This window comes from Leptodactylus fuscus, chromosome 1 (assembly GCF_031893055.1).
Source record: "Leptodactylus fuscus isolate aLepFus1 chromosome 1, aLepFus1.hap2, whole genome shotgun sequence".
In the NCBI taxonomy this organism is placed as follows: domain Eukaryota; kingdom Metazoa; phylum Chordata; class Amphibia; order Anura; family Leptodactylidae; genus Leptodactylus; species Leptodactylus fuscus.
Genome location: NC_134265.1, coordinates 83,048,968 through 83,070,084, shown reverse-complemented (window position 1 = coordinate 83,070,084; position 21,117 = coordinate 83,048,968).

The following is a 21,117-nucleotide window of genomic DNA, read 5'->3' as shown; positions in this document are numbered from 1 at the left end:
TGATATAGATGTTGAAGAGCGTTGGGCTCAGGCTACAGCCTTGTCTGACCCCTCGGGCCTGTTGGAAGTATGCGGTCCTTTTCCCATTCACCTTCACACTGCACTGGTTTCCGGTGTAGGAGCTCTTAATGACGTCGTACGTTCTTCCTCCTATTCCACTCTCTAGGAGTTTTAGAAGTAGGCCTGGGTGCCATACTGAGTCGAACGCCTTCTTAAAGTCCACGAAGCAGGCGAATATCTTGCCTCTTCTGGTGTTGTGGACGTGCGTCTTGATGAGGCTGTGCAGGGTGTAGATATGGTCTGTGGTGCGGTGGTTTGGCATGAACCCTGCTTGGCTCTTGCTGAGGACCCCGTGTTGTGTGAGGAAGGTGAGGATTCTGTTATTGATGATGCTGTTGAACAGTTTCCCCAGCGTGCTGCTGACGCAGATCCCTCTGTAGTTGTTGGGGTCATATTGGTCCCCATTCTTGTAGATGGGGGTTATGAGCCCTTTGTTCCAGTCTTCGGGGAAGTGTCCAGCATTGAGCACGAGGGTGAATAGCTTTGCCAGTGCCGCGTGTATTGCTGGAGGGCTGTATTTGATCATCTCTGGTAGGATGCCATCAGGGCCACTGGCCTTTTTTCCTTTCAGCAGGGCAATTCTTTCCTGTATATCTTTTATGGTGATTGGCGAGTCCAGAGGGTTCTGGAAGTCTTTGATGACTTTCTCCATGTCCCTCAGTTTGGTGATTATCTGTTGCTGTTCTGGAGTTAGGTCTTCTTCTGGGATGTTTTTGTAGAGACCTCTGAAGTAGTTGAGCCAGATATTGCCATTTTGGATGTGGAGAGAGTTTTTCTTGGGCTTTGTGCCCATGTGGTGCCAGGTCTCCCAGAATGAGCTGTCCTGGAGGGAGTCCTCTAGTTGCTCTATTTTGTGGGAGAGGTATCTCTGTTTCTTCTCTCTGAGGGTGCCCTTGTATTGCTTGCATAGATTGTTGTAGGCTTCCCTCACCTCCTTGTTGTTGGGGTCCCTGTGTTTTTGGTTGGAGGCTGTTCTTAGGGTATGGCGTAGTGCTCTGCAGTCGCTGTCGAACCATTTGTGGGACTGTTTGTTGGTTTGTCTTATTGGTTTGGTTCGTTTCAGGCCTGCTAGTTCTGCTGTGGTCTGTAGGATGTACTTGAGATCTTTCACAGCTCTGGTGACTCCCTGTTGGTCTGGCTGATAGGTGTTTGTATGGAAGTTTGTGAGCAGTGTCTTGATTTCGGGTCGGTTGGTTGCGTTGCTATATTCTATGGCCTGTTGGTTGGCCCATTTGAAATGTCTTGGTAGGTTGTAGAGGCCGGACTGTTGGGGCTCATGTGTGGGTGTTTTTGTTCATGGTTCTCATGTATAGTAGGATCTGGTTGTGGTCTGATAGATGGGAGTCAGGTGCGATTGTGAAGTCTTCAATGTCTGACAGGTCTGCGTCTGTAATGGCATAGTCCACCACGCTGTTGCCCACTTGAGAGTTTAGTGTGAAGCGTCCTCTGGGATCGCCTGTGGTACGTCCGTTTATTATGTACAGTCCTAGGCTTCAGCACATGTTCAGCAGTTGTCTCCCACTCTTGTTGACAATTCTGTCTTGGCTGTTTCTTCTTGTCTGTGTGGGTTCTGGGTGGTGGATCTCACTACCGTGCATATGTGGGTTGTCGTCAGGGGGCAGGTAGTCTAACTCTGTGCCTGTCCTTGCATTCAGGTCTCCGCATATTAGTACTCTGCCTTTGGGTTGGAAGTGGACAGCTTCCCTTTGTAGGACCTCGTAAGTGTCGGGGTGGTGGTAGAGGGACCCTGGTGGGGGCATATATACTGCACAGAGATAGATGTCCTGCTGGCCGCTGAGGATGGAGCTGCTTATTTTTATCCATATGTGATTGGTTCCACGTTTGGTAGCTTTTACGTGTTCTTTGAGCTCCTCCTTGTACCATATTAGTATGCCTCCTGAGTGGCGGCCATGTTTGGTGGTCTTATTTTTCTGGGCGGGCACTGAGAGTTCCTTGTAGCCCATGGGTGTTAGGGACTCGTCATCTGCCCGGGTCCATGTCTCTAGGAGGATTTGAATGTCTATGTTTTTTAGTCTGTCTATGAAGTCTGGATCTTTTGGTTTAGATCCAAAGGCTGAGGCGTTCAGCCCTTGTATGTTCCAACTACTAATAGTTAGTGATTTCATCTTCAGTGTGTAAACCTTGTAATGAGCTGTCCTGCAGAGGACGGGCTGGGTTCTTGGTTGGTTGCAGTTTGGCCAGGTATTGGTTTATGTGCATTGCTGTTGTGGCCATTGTAGTGACCGCATGCTCTATTCTCTTTATTGTCTCTATGTTGGTGCTCTGGGTTGCTCTGGTTGGCTTTTTCTTGATAGTTGGCATCTTTGGGGGGTTCTGTCTTGGATATTGGCGGTTGTCGGGTATTATTTCCATGATTCTTTGTTTTGTTTGTTGTCTAGGCCCGGGGTCTCTGTTGAGCACTAAGTCTTTGAATTCCTTCGCTAGGAGGCTGACGCCATGTTTATTGAGGTGTTTGTCATCATATAGGTGACGCTTATCTATGGAGGGGTGTTGTGCCAGGGTGATGCCTGGTGTTTGTCTGATTCTGGTCGCCAGCTCCTTGTTGATCCCCATGATGGTAGCTTCAGAGATGCCGTCTCGTGGGAGCAGAGAGGACATGATGATACTACTGTCTGGGAACTGTTGCTTTGCTTTCTCTGCTAGTTGGACCAGTTGGCCCGCTGTCTGTTGGGGCTGGTCAGAGAGATCTTCTGTGCCTGTGTGTATGACAATGTGTTTCGGGGTAGTGAAGAAAGGCTTGCAAATGACCTTGTTGGCTTTTTCAATGGTTGGGCTGTGGATTTTCTTGACTCTTTGCCGTGGGAAGAGCTTTCTTGTATTAATGTACTTGCCATTGGAGTCTATGATCAGGACTATATCTGGGTTTGAGGTTTTTGTTATAGTTTTCATTGTTTGGGTTCTCTCTGGCTCTATGTCTGGGGTGATGGGCAGTTCTGGTCTTTCTTGTGATGTGTGAGGCATTTCTGGCTTATTGATACCTTGATCAGAGTCTGTTCTGTTTTCCTCCCCCTTAGATCTTATCTCTTGTGTCTGTAGTTTCAGGCCTGATAACTCTCCTTTTAGTTCTGTGATTTCTTGTAGGCATTGCGCCATTGTATCCCACAGCTTGATATTCTCTTGCTGGCAGGCTGCTATCTCTTGTTTTAGATTTGTAATTTCCTGGATAAGTTTGTGAGTGGCTTTTGTGTCGCCATTTGTGCTGGGCAGTTCGTTGACATTACAGTTTCTATTATAATTGTGTTTATAGATAGTAAAATCTCTCTCCAGCCGGGATACAGTCTCTGTGAGGGACTCTACTGAGAGGTGTGAGGAGTCGGGGGAGGGCTTGCTGGCTTGTGTACTGGCAGATGAGACTTTTGTGTTGGGGGATGTCACGGGTAATTCACCTGAGTCAGTGGGTGATCCTGTGTCTGTACCCCTTTTTAGTTGTGCCTGATTCTTGATCTCTGGGATCATTATAATGTGTGTAAATGGGGCGTTATATTGTGTGGGGATCTGAAAAGGGGCGCAATGCTGTGGAGGGCGGGGGGGGGGGGGGTCCAAATCAAAAGTTTGCAGGGGACCCTAGTCTTTGCTAGTTATGCCACTGCATATCCTCTAGACATGCCATATATGTCTGAGACAGAATATCACATTTAATGGATTGATGATTTTGTTGAAACACAGCATGTATGTGGTTCAAGTTAAGAAATTTCTGAGCTCTCAGTGTTTCAATGAAAAACTTGTTTAGGCTGGATTCACACATGCAGTCTTAGGCTGAGGCCCCACATTGCGGAAACACAGCTTTTTTAGTTTCAGATTTTGTTGCGTTTTTTTGAGCCAAAGCCAGGAGTGACTAAAAATGGATTGGGAAATATATAGGAAGTTCTTATACTTCTCCCTTCTGCTCAATCCACTCCTGGCTTTGGTTCAAAAAACCACAACAAAATCTGCAGCAAAAAAAAAACTGTGTTTCCGCAACGTGGGGCCTTAGCCTAAAGCATTTTTTAACCTAAGCTAAGAGTGGATTCACAAAGGAAAATTACACAGTAAAACTTTGCCTGCAGAAAAATCTACATCGAATTTAAATGTGTGAATCCTTGGACATGATTCATATGGCCATAATCTATATTATCATATTATTCAGATCATATTACAGCTCAAGTCATGTCCCAGCTGTGGGTTTGATAACCTGAAATAGCAGCATCATAGGGATCTAGTCATGAGACACACAGTTCTGGTCATGAGACACACAGTCAGGATTTGCAGGTTTAATAAAGTCACTGTACATATGGCTGTGTGAATCAAGTCTAATATTGTCTTCTGCAAGAGATATTTAATACTAGGACAGCAAAGGGCAGAGTAGTCTGACAAAGGACACTATGACAACAAGAAAACTCCTCCAATAAGATTAAATACTCAAATTATATGTTTTACCCTAGGGTAAGGGTTTTTTTTGTAAGCAACTGTTAGGGAATGGCAGACAATAATTCCCCAGAAGCTGCTGGTGAACCCTGGAGGGAGGGGCACAAGGGACAGTGAGCCCTAAACTGAAGCCCCCCGCTTTCCCTTCCTATTGCCAGACCCTATCCTAGGTGATAGGCGACAACCACGAAGACAATCCCTCCCTGAATACGTGAAACACAAAACGCAGACAAGACAAACAACAACAAAGGGAGGTCAGCTAGCCAGGGTTCGGTAACAGGAGAGCGATGCAGTGCCAAAATGGAGTCCAAAAGAATTGTCAGTAGGGAAGCCAGAGGTCAAGGATTAGAGTACAAGTAATATAACAGCAAGAAAAACCAGAAAGCAAGAGGCAATAACCGGCACCAGTGTGACTGTGAGCCAAGACTAAATAGGGAAGGAAGAACCCGCCCTGAACCTGATAGGAAGGAAAGCTGTCAATCACAAGCAAGACAAAATCAAACACTAAATGAACAGAGGCAACCTTGGCGGAAGACGGGTGTGGTGCAAATCCAATTAAGGACTAGAGCCGTGTTCACACAGTGCAACTAAAAACTTTAAGCAGATTATCAAACTGCACACGCCTCCTGCGCCGCAGCATGCGAGCAGAGGGTGGCACAGAGGCCCGAACAGGCAGAGATGTTACAGCAACACTAATGTGCCGGTAGGAAAAAAAAATTATTCTGTGATTTTCTGAGAATGAATTGAACCTAATAACAAATTTCACTTGTTGGACTTCCTCTTCCCTTGACACCAGTTGAAATCCTGGTACTTTGTTGTCACCAGTCTTACAGTTAAAGGGATTCTATCATTAGATTAAGACAAATTTGCCTAATAACATGTTGGAATAGCCTGTAGAAAGGCTATTCTATCCCTACCTTCCTTTAGCTTTTATCTGATGCCATTTTTAAATTATACACTTTATTCTTACATATTAGTTCTGAGCTCTGAGCATAGGGGGCGCTCCCCCTGTACTCCGAGCAAAGCACCATCATATCCAGTATCCTGTCTCTTCTGGCCACTACACGCCCCTTCATGTGTAGATATCCTTCTCTTATTCTTTGCTGCGTTAGCAGCAGCGCTTCTTACCACATTGCATACAAATCCCGCGCATGCGCTGTAGTGAGAAGTGCTGCTTCTTACACAGCAAAGAATAAGAAGAGAAGGATCTTTTCACATGAAGGAGCGTGTAGCAGCCAGAGAAGATATGATGATGCTGTGTTTGGAGCACAATGGGAATGCTCCCTGTGCTCCGTGCATAGAATTAGCATATAACAATAAAGTCTGTATTTCAAAAACGACGTCGGATAAAAGCTAAATAAAGGTAGGGATAGAGTAGTCTTTCTATAGGCTATTCCAACATGTCGTTAGGCAAATTTGCCTAAATCTAATGATAGAATCCCTTTAAAGAGAACCTTTCTCCACTTTCTTGCATCTTTTTACAGGCACTACTCTATTGATTCTGGTGCCATTTTTTTCATTAGCTGCAGAGGCAGACAGTGTCAGAGCTTGGAATCACACCCCATTGTCTACTTCTGCCTGACACCGCCCACCTGACTCCTGAGTCTAAATAGCATATCAGTGACTAAAACTAACTACAATGTCACTGAAATGGTAGGGGCTATAGGAAAAATTCCAACTGTCCCAGAATCACAAAAAGAATTGGAGTTGTGGAAGATGGGGAAAGGTCCTCTTTAAGTGCAATGACTAGAGAAGTTGAAAAAGTATTACAGACAAAACAGAACAAGGGAGTATAAATTAGGCAAATATAGGCAGCATACTGGCTCACTGGTTAGTGCTGGAGTCGAGTCCTGGGTTCAAATCCTGTCAAGGACAACATCTGCAAGGAGTTTGTATGTTCTCTCCGTGTTTGCGTGGATTTCCTCCCATTCTACAAAGACATACTGATAGGGGGAAAAAATTAGGCAAATATAACCTCTGGTATACAGAATATATGAATCAGAAACAGGGAGAATGGTTTTCAGCATATTTAGATGAGTAGAATTACTTGCCTTATAGTAACGCCTATGCAACAATGATAGATGCAAGTTGAATGTACCACACCTACAGTTCCTGAGATGTTCATGTTGGCAAATGTATAATAGAAACTTCTGGCTTATAAATGAAATGTATTATATTGACACAAGATAACTGGTGAGGCTACAGAAAAAATAGAAAGTGATTTCTGCACGAAACACATGAGCTCATCGAGAATCAGCGCCTGGACTGTCTAATCTCTTTGCACAGGGCAGCAATATGTAAGATTGTTTATTGTTAGCGGTGAACAGTATGACAGGGATTTTGCAGAAAAACCAATATATATTTTGTAACAAAGAACCCAAAGGTTAATTCTGAAATAAATAAAAATCAATAAAACAAAAGGCATTTTGCCAGTGAAAACACAGAATTATTAGAACAGAAGTTTCTGTCATGTTGATGAATGTTACTTACAATGAATATGGTTTCGATTAGATAGCTCTGCTCTAGGCATGCATTGACTAATACAGGAGGACTACTAAGTAAGGACAGCAATTTGGGATAACAATAGTTATGAAACTGTGAAATAGTTACAACAGTTGCCCATTACAGACGATAATCCCTTTGGACGACGCTCCTTCATCGGCTGGCTTCTTTACTAAGACTTTGTAAATCTAGACAGATGAACCAGTAGCTAGTCTTAAAATAGTGTCTCGGTTGCTTGATCTCCCACTGCTATGTTAGAGGAGCTCCGCACAAGCCTGGTTATTATTATGCATGTTCTGGAATCCTGAAGGCTACTTGTTAAGCTGCTCTGCAATTTTTCAGCATAACACTTGTCCACTGGATTATGGGTTTTCAACAATTAACAGTCAGACAAGCCATTAAGGTTACTCGACTTAGTGAACTTAGCAATAAGGAGCCAATTAGTCTGTGTAGTATTAATTGTAGAAACTGTATAAATATATTTAAATAATGTTCAAGAAGACAACCCATTCAAAGAGTATGCCACTCCATTATGCCCAATTATCTAGCTTCACTTCTGATCTGTCTCTGACTTCTGTATAAACTTCGCATCCTTAAAGGGAATCTGTCACCACTGAATTATATAGCACATTACAGTGGCAAACAATATACCTTTGTTATATATATATATATATATATATATATATATATATATATATATATATCCCGTATTTTTCGGACTATAAGACGCACCTAAGTTTTAGAGGAGGAAAATAGGGGAAAAAAATTTTGAAGCAAAAACTGGTAAAATATTTAATACAGTCCTATGAAAAAGTTTGGGCACCCCTATTAATCTTAATCATTTTTTGTTCTAAATATTTTGGTGTTTGCAACAGCCATTTCAGTTTGATATATCTAATAACTGATGGACACAGTAATATTTGAGGATTGAAATGAGGTTTATTGTACTAACAGAAAATGTGCAATTTGCATTAAACCAAAATTTGACCGGTGCAAAAGTATGGGCACCCTTATCATTTTATTGATTTGAATTCCCCTAACTACTTTTTACTGACTTACTGAAGCACAAAATTGGTTTTGTAACCTTAGTGAGCTTTGAACTTCATAGCCAGATGTATCCAATCATAAGAAAAGGTATTTAAGGTGGCCAATTGCAAGTTGATCTCCTATTTGAATCTCCTCTGAAGAGTGGCATCATGGGCTACTCAAAACAACTCTCAAATGATCTGAAAACAAAGATTGTTCAACATAGTTGTTCAGGGGAAGGATACAAAAAGTTGTCTCAGAGATTTAACCTGTCAGTTTCCACTGTGAGGAACATAGTAAGGAAATGGAAGACCACAGGGACAGTTCTTGTTAAGCCCAGAAGTGGCAGGCCAAGAAAAATATCAGAAAGGCAGAGAAGAAGAATGGTGAGAACAGTCAAGGACAATCCACAGACCACCTCCAAAGAGCTGCAGCATCATCTTGCTGCAGATGGTGTCACTGTGCATCGGTCAAAAATACAGCGCACTTTGCACAAATAGAAGCTGTATGGGAGAGTGATGAGAAAGAAGCCGTTTCTGCACGTACGCCACAAATAGAGTTGCCTGAGGTATGAAAAAGCACATTTGGACAAGGCAGCTTCATTTTGGAAACAAAAATTGAGTTGTTTGGTTATAAAAAAAGGCGTTATGCATGGCGTCCAAAAAGAAACAGCATTCCAAGAAAAACACATGCTACCCACTGTAAAATTTGGTGGAGGTTCCATCATGCTTTGGGGCTGTGTGGCCAATGCCGGCATCGGGAATCTTGTTAAAGTTGAGAGTCGCATGGATTCCACTCAGTATCAGCAGATTCTTGAGAATAATGTTCAAGAATCAGTGACGAAGTTGAAGTTACGCCGGGGATGGATATTTCAGCAAGACAATGATCCAAAACACCGCTCCAAATCCTCAGGCATTCATGCAGAGGAACAATTACAATGTTCTGGAATGGCCATCCCAGTCCCCAGACCTGAATATCATTGAACATCTGTGGGATGATTTGAAGCGGGCTGTCCATGCTCGGCGACCATCTAACTTAACTGAACTTGAATTGTTTGTCCAAAATACCTTGATCCAGGAACTGATTAAAAGCTACAGGAAGCGACTAGAGGCTGTTATCTTTGCAAAAGGAGGATCTACTAAATATTAATGTCACTTTTCTGTTGAGGTGCCCATACTTTTGCACCGGTCAAATTTTGGTTTAATGCATATTGCACATTTTCTGTTAGTACAATAAACCTCATTTCAATCCTGAAATATTACTGTGTCCATCAGTTATTAGATACATCAAACTGAAATGGCTGTTATAAACACCAAAATATTTAGAACTAAAAATGATTAAGATTAATAGGGGTGCCCAAACTTTTTCATAGGACTGTATATGGGAGTTGTAGTTTTGCAACAGCTGCAAGGCCACATTGACAGGTGACCCTGCAGCTGTACGGGGATGCATAGAGCGGTTTTTTTTGCGGGGCCAGCTGTAATTTTTAGTTATACCATTTTGGGGGATATCTATTGCTTAGATCACCTTGTATTGAAAAAAAAAAACAGGAGGTGATTTAGAACTTTTATTTATTTCATATTTTTAAAGCTTTTTTTTTTTTTTTTTTTTTTTTACTATTTTATTCCCCCCCGGGGGCTTGAACCTGCGGTCACTTGATCGCAAGTCCCATAGACGGCAATACAACTGTACTGCCGTCTATGGGACATTCTGTGTATTAGTATTACGGCTGGTCATAGACCCAGCCACAATACTAATATATAGCAGTGACAGACCCGGGAGCCTCATTAGGCTCCCGGCTGTCACCCGAACAGGTCAGCTCCTGCGATATCGCCGCGCAGGAGCCGGCCTGCAACTTTACAGGTACGGGGCCGGTGGGGACCGGCCCCGGGGGAGAAGAGGCCGCTGATACTGACCCGGCATCCGCTGTACTAGAGAGGCGGATGCCGGGGAGGGATAGACGCCGGGGCCTGAGACATCACTACGATCCTCTGCCCTGCATAAAGCCAGCGGCGGGGGGACGGAGGAGCCCCTGCCGCTGCTGGCTTCATGCAGGACAGAGGAGCGCAGCGATGTCTCAGGCCCCGGCACCTGTAATGGCGTCTATCACTTGCCGGCTTCCGCCTCTCTATTACAGCGGATGCCAGGCGCCACATTCGGCCTATAAGACGCACCCTTCTTTTCCCCAAAAATTTTGGGGAAAAAAAGTGCGTCTTATAGTCCGAAAAATACGGTATATATATATATATATATATATATATATATATATATATATATATATATATATATGTGCAAAAAGAGGAAAAGACATGGCCCGCACATCCCAGTCTTATACATTGATCCAGTGCTTCTCAGCAAATTCTACAATACCGAACATGAGGTTTTTAGTATACATATCTATCAAGGTGTATAAGCCCACTAGCCACTTCACGGCAACCTCTTTATAGTGGGTCCCTACTCTACTGGGTGCTGTACTGTACAGCGACTGCCGCAACCATAACACAGTGCCCGCAGGGTAAAAATGTGGTAAAAATCATGTTACCAGTATTCTGTGGGTCAGTACAATCACTGTGATACCAAAGTTATATAATATAATAATAATTGTAATGTTTTGATACCTTTTAAAAAATAAAAAAAAAACTTTGCAAAATAGAAAAAAAAATTAGTGTCACCATTTTCTGATACCTGTAACTGGAGCTGGGTAAAGCATCTTTTTATGTGGGGCAAGACATTGTTTTTATTGATACCATCTGGGGGAATTAATTATGGTCTGATGTTTTGACCACTTTTTAAGAAGGCAAAAAAATAAAAAATCACCATTTGGCTATTTTGATTATTTCCTCCTGCTACAACGTTCACCGCATGGGATGAACATTTTTATATTGTAATAGTTTGGCCATTTTTCATTTTGGAGATGCCTAAAGTGTTTGTTTATTATTATTTATTTATTTTTATATGTGATCTAAGGAAAGGGGAAGGGATTTGAACTTTTGGGGGATTTTGGTATTTTTTAATACTTTAAAAAACATTATTTTATTTTCAATCTCCCTAGGGACCTTATGAATGTATTGCAGTCTATAGTAAAATCCATTCACTTCTTTTACACACTACCATAACCATAGAAGTAATATGATGATAAGCCTGGGAGCCTTCAATAGCTGTAATGGCAACCAATTCCTGTCCTCCAATGATGTTTCAAAGGGAAGCGATCAGGAAAACATGGCTGCACCCACTGCGCCTGCTCATTTTGGATGCTGCAATTAAATGCGGCATCTAAGATGTGTGCAGTGATGATCAGTGCCGTAACTGATTGCAGCTGTTACCGATGGGTGCTGGTTGTATGATACAGCCGGCATCTGCCGGTTATGGAGCTCTTGAATCCTCTCCATACAGTCCATCGAGATCAATGACATTCAGTACGTCTTTGGTCGTTAAGGGGCTAAATTATTATTTATGTCCTCTTACATAAAACTATAGAATTCAAAGAGCGTGTACTTAATTTTTATCCTGACGGTATATATACATCAACCTGAGGCATGAAGTCTGATCCTGTAGTCATGTGTTATTTGCTCTATCTCTTCTTTCAGCAATGTAGTTGTAGCAAACTGTTGCATGACTTACAAAACAGGTGGCGCGCAATGTAGCCATGACACACAGAACACGTGTCTGTATAACCACTAGCCTATCTGATATCTATGCCAAATAATGAACAGTACCTACACACAATATTAAATTGATCCACAAAAAGATTTCATTATTACATAAGATTAGAGAGAAAAAAACAAACATTTAAAATCAATTAAAAAATACAATCATCAAAAAGCAGAGGACGCTGTGCAATTAGACATAATACCAAGAAAACAAGCTTGAATGTAAAGTGAGGCTCAAAGTGGAGGTTGCAGTGTCCAGCTCATCTCTATATACATTACAGGTATTGGCTTAGAGTGTCCATTATTTATGTTAGATTTATACCTATATTATTAAAGATTTTATTCTCCAATAATTGTGCAATGTTATCATCTCGGCAATATACAGTATTTGCTGTAGTTGAATACCTTTTTTGACACTTTACATTCATGCATGTTTTTAAATGCTTGTTTTCTTGGTATTATGTCTCCACTTTTTGATGATTGTATATTGTAATTGATTTTAAATGGGGTTTTTTCTCTCAAATCTTATGTAATAATAAAATCTTTTTGTGGATCAATTTAATATTGTGTGTAGATGCTGTTCATTATTTGACATAGATACCAGATGGTCTAGTGGTTGTTCTTCTTTTGGTATTGTCAGGGTCTGGGGTTGCTAGATGGGGTGGCATAGACACACAAGTCCAGTTTCTTTAGTCCAAAACAAAGGTAGAGTTTTATTTTCACTCAAAAAAAGGTAGTGCAGCAACAAAAAGAAACAATACAAAAAATAAATACCTGCCCGGCTAGGCTCTAACTAAACATAAGAATAGGTTACATCACCTAGGATAACAGAAATCCAAAAACCAGTAGAATCATTCAGGACACAGTTCCAAAAATATGACCTCTCTGTTGGCTCTCCAGCCAAGCTCTGCCCAAAGTCTGCTACTGGAGCTGACTTCTTAAGCCTCCTTGAAGAGCAGACTCTCTGCAGCTGAGTCGCTGCCGGAACATCCACAAAGTGTGGACTGGAGGGGGGTGGAATGACAGGTCCCACTACCAACCTGCCTGCCATTCCTAATAATCCAGCCCAATACTGAGACAAAAGTTGTCTGCTGAGAACAAACATTCCTTCTGGAGTTTTCTCACCTCACCCACCTTAGTAGTCTGGGTGAGATGTACACCCGCTCCATTACCTGACCAGCCATCGGCTTACAGTATCAAGTGTGGTTATTATACTAGTGTAGAGATTTTTGTAGGTTTATACACATGTCTATATAAGCCTTCACAGCTTCATAGTGGGTTTATACTTTATATTGTACTAGCCTCTGCCCCCGACTTCATCTGCGGGTTGTTGGAGTGGATGATCTGCCTATATACAGCAAATTGCTGGTGTCGATGGTTTGCCTGCTCTGGCGTTTTGGCAGCTCGTAAGCTGCCCAGCTGTCCTGCTGCTGAACTTGTTCTTCATGCCTTGCCTGTGATTGTTCGGACATTTCAGCAGTTCGCTGAGATGCCATATAATGAGCGTGTTGTCGGTGTTGATGATCCACCTGCTCCGGCGTTTCAACAGCTGTCAAGCTGGTCTGCCACTGAACTTGTTACTCATGCTGTGCCCGTGACTGTTGCGGCATCTCAGCAGCTCACTGGGATGCCATATAATGAGCGTGTTGTTGGCATTGATGATCTGCCTGCTCCGGCATTCAGCAGCTCTCAAGTTGGCCTGGCACTGAAGTTGTTCTTCACACCATGCCTGTAATTGTTGCGGTATCTCAGCAGATCGCTGGGACGCCATATAATGAGCATGTGTTGATATCGATGATCTCCCTCAGCTCCACTTGAGGAGAAGTCTGTGACTTCTGGATACCTTCATAGCTCTCATTGTTTGCAACAAATTAGATTCTCTTTTTCCCTGGCATGTTTAAAATTGACAAACTGCCAATTTGGATTAAAGGTGATTGCCCATGTCAGTGTGTCAACAGTGCCTGGAGCAGATCAGACAATATGCAAAGGCATGTACACTGAGGATTAGCGTGTGTTTACACAGACAGATAACAGCCCTGGGACTTGAGATAAGGCTTCTGCAGGAGCAGTGTAATATAGTATGTGAAAATAAATTCATAACAGTCGTGAAGTGATGATGTCATTTACTGGGATAAAAAGTAGCCTATATTTTAATCGAGGTTACAAACTATCTATTTGCTGAAATTCATTCAAATCCGTTCAGCTGTTTTTACGTGATTAAGGAACAAACATTCAAACTTACAAACACACAAACATCCAAACAGCCAAACTTTCACATTTATTATTAGTAGGATTAGTGGGATATATCAGTGTATTGGCTTTAATTGTGTTTGCTAATTTGATGCACTAACCTGTAGAATACTGTATACAGTATATAGAATGACTAACCCCCAGAGATTTCCATATTGCACACATCACTATTTCAGTATTTGCAATTCTCTATATTTCTAGAGAAGGGGATTTAAGAAACATTATTATTATTATATTATTATTATTATTATTATTATTATTATTATTATTATTATTATTATTATTATTATTATTATTATTTTAGATAATACATTCCAGACTGGTCTAAATATTTTGCTAAATTTAATTGTGTAAAGTCACAAATGGAACAGATTGAAAGATATATAGAAGATACATTTTAATTGCAGTGAAATGACTTGCATTCATAATTCATAGGTTATAACTAATATCTTTCTGTCCAATGAGGTGGTGTCGTTCTTACTGAAGGGGAGTTAAGTGTTATTTTCCAGTAGATGAGTGGCACAGGGAAGCTTCCTGCTGTCTCCTTCATTTATAAGCAAGCTATAAGCAGCATTGTTGTTTCCCTGTCTAGCATTTCCAGTAAGGTCAGAATGACCTTCAGACAGGGAAGCAATCACTATTTATTTAATATAATCAGAATAGCTTTTCATGTCAGAATCTATTAGAACACTGGAAAGTTGCTTAACCTCATATCAATATAGAAAAAGGCGAAGGTACAAACATTCAGCTCTGAACATGAATGATAATTGCAATGTAAAGAGAAGGTGTGTTGACAATGAAAAATATCATCATGTATGGAAAGATAGATAGATAATTTGTGCACCCATGGTCTTGCATACTTTAAGGAGTTTTCCAGCTCCATATTGATTTTTTCACACTGATAACCTATCCACAGGATTGGTCATTAGTATGAGTGATCTGTGGAGTTCTGTCTAGGGGCTTAACTTGAGGGGGTGCAGAGGGTGCAGTCACATCAGGGCTCAGGAGTCTTAGGGGGGCCCATAAGCACTAGTATCAGTATAGAGATTGCAGCTTCCATCTGGCCCATAAATCAAGGAGACCCACAGATTACCCTAACCACACTAGGGTGGATTAAATTCCTTAGCACCGTAATCATTGCTATCAAGAATTACCTGTATGGATGAAGTAGGGGACCCCGAACAAAAGATTGCATCGAGGTCCACAAGACTTTAGTTACACCACTGGTTGTGTCACCAAGATCCCGCATAGATGTGCTTCTGGGCACTGGAAGCTGCCAGCAGATGGGCTTCATCGGTGCAGCAGTTCTCCAGAACCACTACTATGCAGTGGACAGAGCTGCTGCACTGTTCCTTTTACTTGAATAGAAGCAACACTGCACTAGCTGCTTATGGCACCTAAATGCTGATTGTTGTGACCCCCATAGATCTCATACCAATAAAAATGCTAATAGATAACTTGTAGTTATGCAGCATCCTGGAGTGAGCTGCCATTTCTATGTTTGTCCTTTGTACTTGCAGGTTGTCTCTGGGTTGTCCCCCTCTGCAGTTCAAATTGGTGCCTTGGTTCAGCCCTGGCCAATCACAGGCCACTGGGCGGGGTTGTAAAGAGACTCCAGTCTCCTGTCCTGGTGGCAGTTACAAAGCTCAGTCTGATGTCTGCAGCCTAGGTGAGCAGCCTACCTGCACAAGTCCTGCTGTTCTGTGCAGAGGGAGAACTCAGACAGGATCCCATCGGTCACCACTTCAGCCCCTAAGAGGATTTCTTCCTGTCCCAGGTTCATCTGGAAACAGCCCCTAAGACTGGGAGATAATTTGGTGTATCTCTGAAAGAGTCAGGAGTAACTCATTGGGGCCTAGTTTCCAGGTACCCAGGTCCCTATCAGGTCTCTTTGCCCCACTACAATCCCTATCTACTGATGCTGAGAGTGGTTTAAGAGGAGGAGTAATGGAAGCGTATTTCTTTAGAGTCTGTGTTTTACCTGGCAAACGTCCTATGACCAAGGCATTGGGAATCGAACTGTATCTGTAACCCATCTGCAAGCTGCTGGTGAAGCTGTTGTTTCTGTTAATAAAGAGTTCTTTGTTTTACCCTGCAACACTGGACTCTTGAGTTGTGCCTGCATCACCATCAAGGGCCCTTCTGAACATCATCACACCGGCTCAGCTAGGAGAGGTCCCCTCTCTCAACTTTAAGTACCCCAGGGGAAATAATACTACTATCATCTCCACCTGGTAGCGCTGTAGGACTCCCCACGGCTGTGTCCAACCCTGGAGTGGGATTGGAGTGTGTGAGGAGTATCCCCGGCCTAGCAGGTGGCACAGCCAGTGTCAAGACTACTCCCATCCTCCAATCTCCTCCACTGGGTTGCTGCACTTATATAATGTTAAAGCTTGAAAAAAAAAGAAAAGTAAATGAAATATAAAATGCAGTATACAGCAGAATCAATATTAGGTTGTGTTCACATAGTAATAATAATGTCAGAAATATTCAAGTTGCACAGTATTTTACCTGTGGGAATAAAGCTCAGATTTCGTCTGTGTATTGCAGTTCTGAACTGATGATAAATGGGGCTAACAAGTGTGTGGCCACTAGCTGGGACTCGGTGCTTGGGAAACCATGGCAACAAAAGGTAGGGCACTGAAAAAAATTGGTGCTTCTTGACTGTGAAAATATATTTATTACAATTGTAATCAAAAGTACTTATGGTCTGAAACGTTTCATACGTATGTGGGAGTGTAAAATATGTTAAAGGCAGCGGCATAACTACCAAGGTAACAGTGGTAGCCGCTGCCACAGGGCCCAGGACATTAGGCGGCTCAGCAGGCCCCAGATGTGTGGGGTTTTTTGGGTTTTTTTTTTAATAGGTCATTACCTGCTGGAGTAACCCCAGCAGATAACAGGCCCTATTTACTTACCGATCCTCGCTCCTGCTCACAGCTGCAGGAGCTGGGATCAGTAAGTTAGACTGCAGGCCTGAGAACCCCACAAGCACCGCTATCATTATACTCTGGAGTCTTTTCAGACCCCAGAATATGTTGATAATTGGGCCTGGGGAGGTGAGGGAAAACACTGTTACTTACCTCTCCTGCACTCCAGCAGGCTTCGGGTCTGTTTGCTGACATCACAGACGTCACATGGCCCAGGCCAGCGTCATTATGCATCACGACATCAGCCTGAATCAGATGACGTCTGGTCCAACATTTGAGGGGAGTGCACCAGAGCCAGGGAGAGATAAGCAACAGTGTTTGTTATGTTTGTATCCTCCCCTGGGTCTCCGATCATTACACTCTGGGATCTGAAATGACCCCAGAGTATAATAATTGTTCATGGGTGGTCCACAATTGGCCATAATAGTGTGTGCAGGGGCCACTATGGGGCATAATACTGTGTGCAAGGGCCACTATAGGGAATAATAATGTGTGCAGGGGCCACTATGGGGCATAATACTGTGTGCAAGGGCCACTATAGAGAATAATAATGTGTGCAGGGGCCACCATGGGGCATAATAGTGTGTGTAGGAATGCGGTTTGTGCAGGGAAGGGGGGGTTGGTGCGGGTTCATGGGGACTTGGAGGGCCTCATGTAAAATTTTTGCCTTGCGGTGCCGCCATTCCTAGTTATGCCACTGGTTAAAGGGATTGTCCAAGTTATTTTTAATTATTATTATTTTCGTATATATGTGCACCTGTTCTTTATTCTGGAAGGCATGTCACATGTCCTGTGACATTACTGCTTCATCCAGCCCCAATGATATGCCACATACAGTTCATATTACCTAGGTGTTCTTACTCCTACCCCGTCTATAGGACATAGTTGCTGACAATCTGCGGGAGAGGGTGATAGCCTAGGAATAGGTAATCACATCAGACTGTTCTCAGCAGCTGATACACTGAGTGGTTAATGAAGCAGAGAGCTCTATGGGTATGTTAACACGGAGGAAAAGGTCACAGAAATCTTTTCCGCCTTGTGAACATTCTGCGCGGCTAGTCGCGACAGGATGCCGAAGCAGCATCGGCATTCTATTGCGGCACCCCACGCCTGATTAGTCCCGAATGAATGGGCCTAAACTGGAGCGTGCCTCAAGCTGAGGGCGCTGCGGCTGACTTAGCCACAGAATCAGAAAAAAAAGCGAGCGGCTCCCATTGAAGTCAATGGGAGTTCATTGGTGGGGGAGCAGAGTGTCAGATGCCCACCTATCTGCTACTGATGACCTATCCCTAGGATAGATCATCTATATTTTTAGCTTGGAAAATCCTTTAACCAATCATAGGCACTAAACGTTCCCTGCGTGTGGTTTGGCATATTTTTTTTTTTTTACTGGTAGTTATGAAAACCCCTTTAAATTGTCTGTTTTTCACAAGGTTCACACAGGTTCATAGTAATTGATAGTATAATTTGACTGCTTTAATTGTTAGTATAATTTTTTAAATTCTGGAATGTAAACCTAAATATTCCAATAGGCACATTTAATAAGTGGCACTGGGTTGCGGCCAGAACTGTGCAAGAAACAAGCCCAGGGTATGTTTGAAGTGTGATACTATAATTAGCAACAGTGGAAAACATACAAAACTACTGCCATGTTTTATGCCACTTTTGTGTCGGAAGTGATATTGAATACGTAGGTTGCCCACTCATGCTTCAGCACCAAACACTTTTGGAAAACTGGTGAGGTCGGCACAAAAAGTCAATTATTAAATCATCAAGTCACATGTGTTTTATGCAAAAAAGTGGTATAACAGATTTAATGGCACCCCGCAATATATTAATGATCCTATGTGGTGAAAATATATAATCCAAAGGTAATATTCATTCTTGCTCCTTTCTTACCATCATCTGTTTGTTAAAACTAATGCGTCTCCTTTCTTGAACTCAGCTTTGATTTCTGACGTGTTATTTGGAACCACTGAAAATGCATTTTTAATGAGACCTTAACAACCAGGCTATTATAAGTCTATAAACATATGTCACACTGTTTCAAGTAACCATAGGATACCACGCAGGGTGTTCTAGTCTGACCTTTTATTCTGAGGACATCTCTAATATGATAAAACTTCATTTCAAGGTCATCAACAAATATTTCAAGAATAAACTTATTCACTAATGCATTCAATGGCTGATTTACATAGTCTGACAAGCGGGACCCCCTGCTGGCCATGGGAACAAATGAAACTGGTGCCCCATTGACATTTTCTGTGCACAGTTCAATCCTTATTGTCTGCAATGTTTGGATGGGACTAACAAATATCACATACACTTTGCTGGTACAGTAAAACATAGTTTGTTTGTTTTTTCACTGCAGTCAAAAATGCTGTGTTTTCCTTAAGATAAGTCCTAAAGTAGGGAACCACAATGAAAAAATGCTGTGAAAAAAACTTTTTTTCTCTATATTTTTTTCTTACTAAATAAATATGGAAAATGTTTGTGTTTCCGCAGCGAAAATTGACATGCTGCATTTCCAAAATCTCAGCTTTTCTGCACATTTTTTTTTTTTTTTGCAATTTGGGGCCTTAGCGTTAGGCTAAAACCCATGTAGCAAACCATGGTGAAAAAAACGCTGCAGAAAAAAACACAACAATGTATTTTTCATTTAGTTTTGGCTGCATTTTTGGGAGCCTTCACACGGAGTTTACGCTTGCTCATTCTGAACGTAAAACTCGTTCAGAGTGAGTGGCATAAAAAACAGATCCCATTGACTTGAATGGGTGCCGCCACACGCACCCTCCCCATTGAAATCAATGGGAGGCTTTTTTACCTATTGCTTTCAATGTGATACGTTGAAGATTTTGCTGCAGTTTTTTTTAGCCAAAGCCAAGAATATCTACAAAAGGAATGGGAACTATATATGAAGTTTTTATACTTCTCCCTTCTGCTCAATCCACTCCTGGCTTTGGATCAAAAAACTGCAAAGGGAGACAGGGAGGGGTTATAAGGGAGAAAGATGGAAGGAAGCAAAGCATTATAGTAATTGTAGGCAAGAAGCAAACACAAACAAATACAGAAGATGCCATAAGCTCCAAGTAGAGATGAGCGAGTAGTGTTCGATCGAGTAGGAGTTCAATCGAATACTACGGTATTCGAAATACTCGTACTCGATCGAAAACTACTAGCTGTTTGAAGTTTAAGGTTCGATGCGGAACCAGCGTTGATGGGCAGAATTCTATACATTCTGCCCATCAACGCTGGTTCTTCTCTTACCTTTCTGAAGTCTTCTCCGTGCTGTGTCCCTGCGTCGTCTTCTGAGTGGAATTCACTCTGCCTAGGCATCCGGCCTAGGCAGAGCCGACTGCGCATGCGCGGGCATGCACGCGCATACACGCGCATGCGCAGTCGGCTCTGCTCAGGGGTCGGGCCTGGGCAGAGCCGACTGCGCATGCGCGTGCATGTGCGTGCATGCCCGCGCATGCGCAGCCAGCTCTGCCTAGGCCGGATGCCTAGGCAGAGTGAATTCCACCCGGAAGAAGACACGGGGACCCTGCGCCGGAAGAAGACGTCAAGCAGAATCCAGCCCGACCGTCACTTGTGGACTTGGTAAGTATGATTTTATCGAATTTTGCGTATCCCTGAAACGAGCATTTCCCCCCATAGACTATAATGGGGTTCGAAATCCGTTCGAACAGTCGAACAGTGTGCGGCTGTTCAAATCGGATTTCGAACCTCGGACATTTCAGTGTTCGCTCATCTCTAGCTCCAAGAGAAAGCCACAGCTCACACAAAACACTGCTAAAGATATATGGGTGTACTTATTAACCCATTAATAGCACTAACAGACCTTTTTGAGAAAAAAAAATGCCAGGAAACCCCCTTTAATCTAAACTTCTACAATTGGTTAGAGTGCTGCAGCATGATACTTTAACACAGAGGACAACAAAACAATGAAAAGTCATTGATATCACGGGGTAGCAGTTTAACCAATTGCAGAACTTCGGGTTAACTCTGATACATCTGTATATCCTTTGATTGGTAAGGGGTTAATAACACAAAGAATATGTCATGTATCCAACTGGGTTCTTTAGGGCAGTAATCTGCTGTGGCTCATCTATGATTTTTCTTCCTGATGTTATTCACAGCTTTTTTCCCCATTAACCCCATATCTTTCAGTCACACAGATACAAAAATTAAAACGGAGATGCTGTAATATAATATGACTAGTAGAATACCCGCGGCTTCGCTCGCGGAAAATATGTTAAATTGTTGGTTATGCT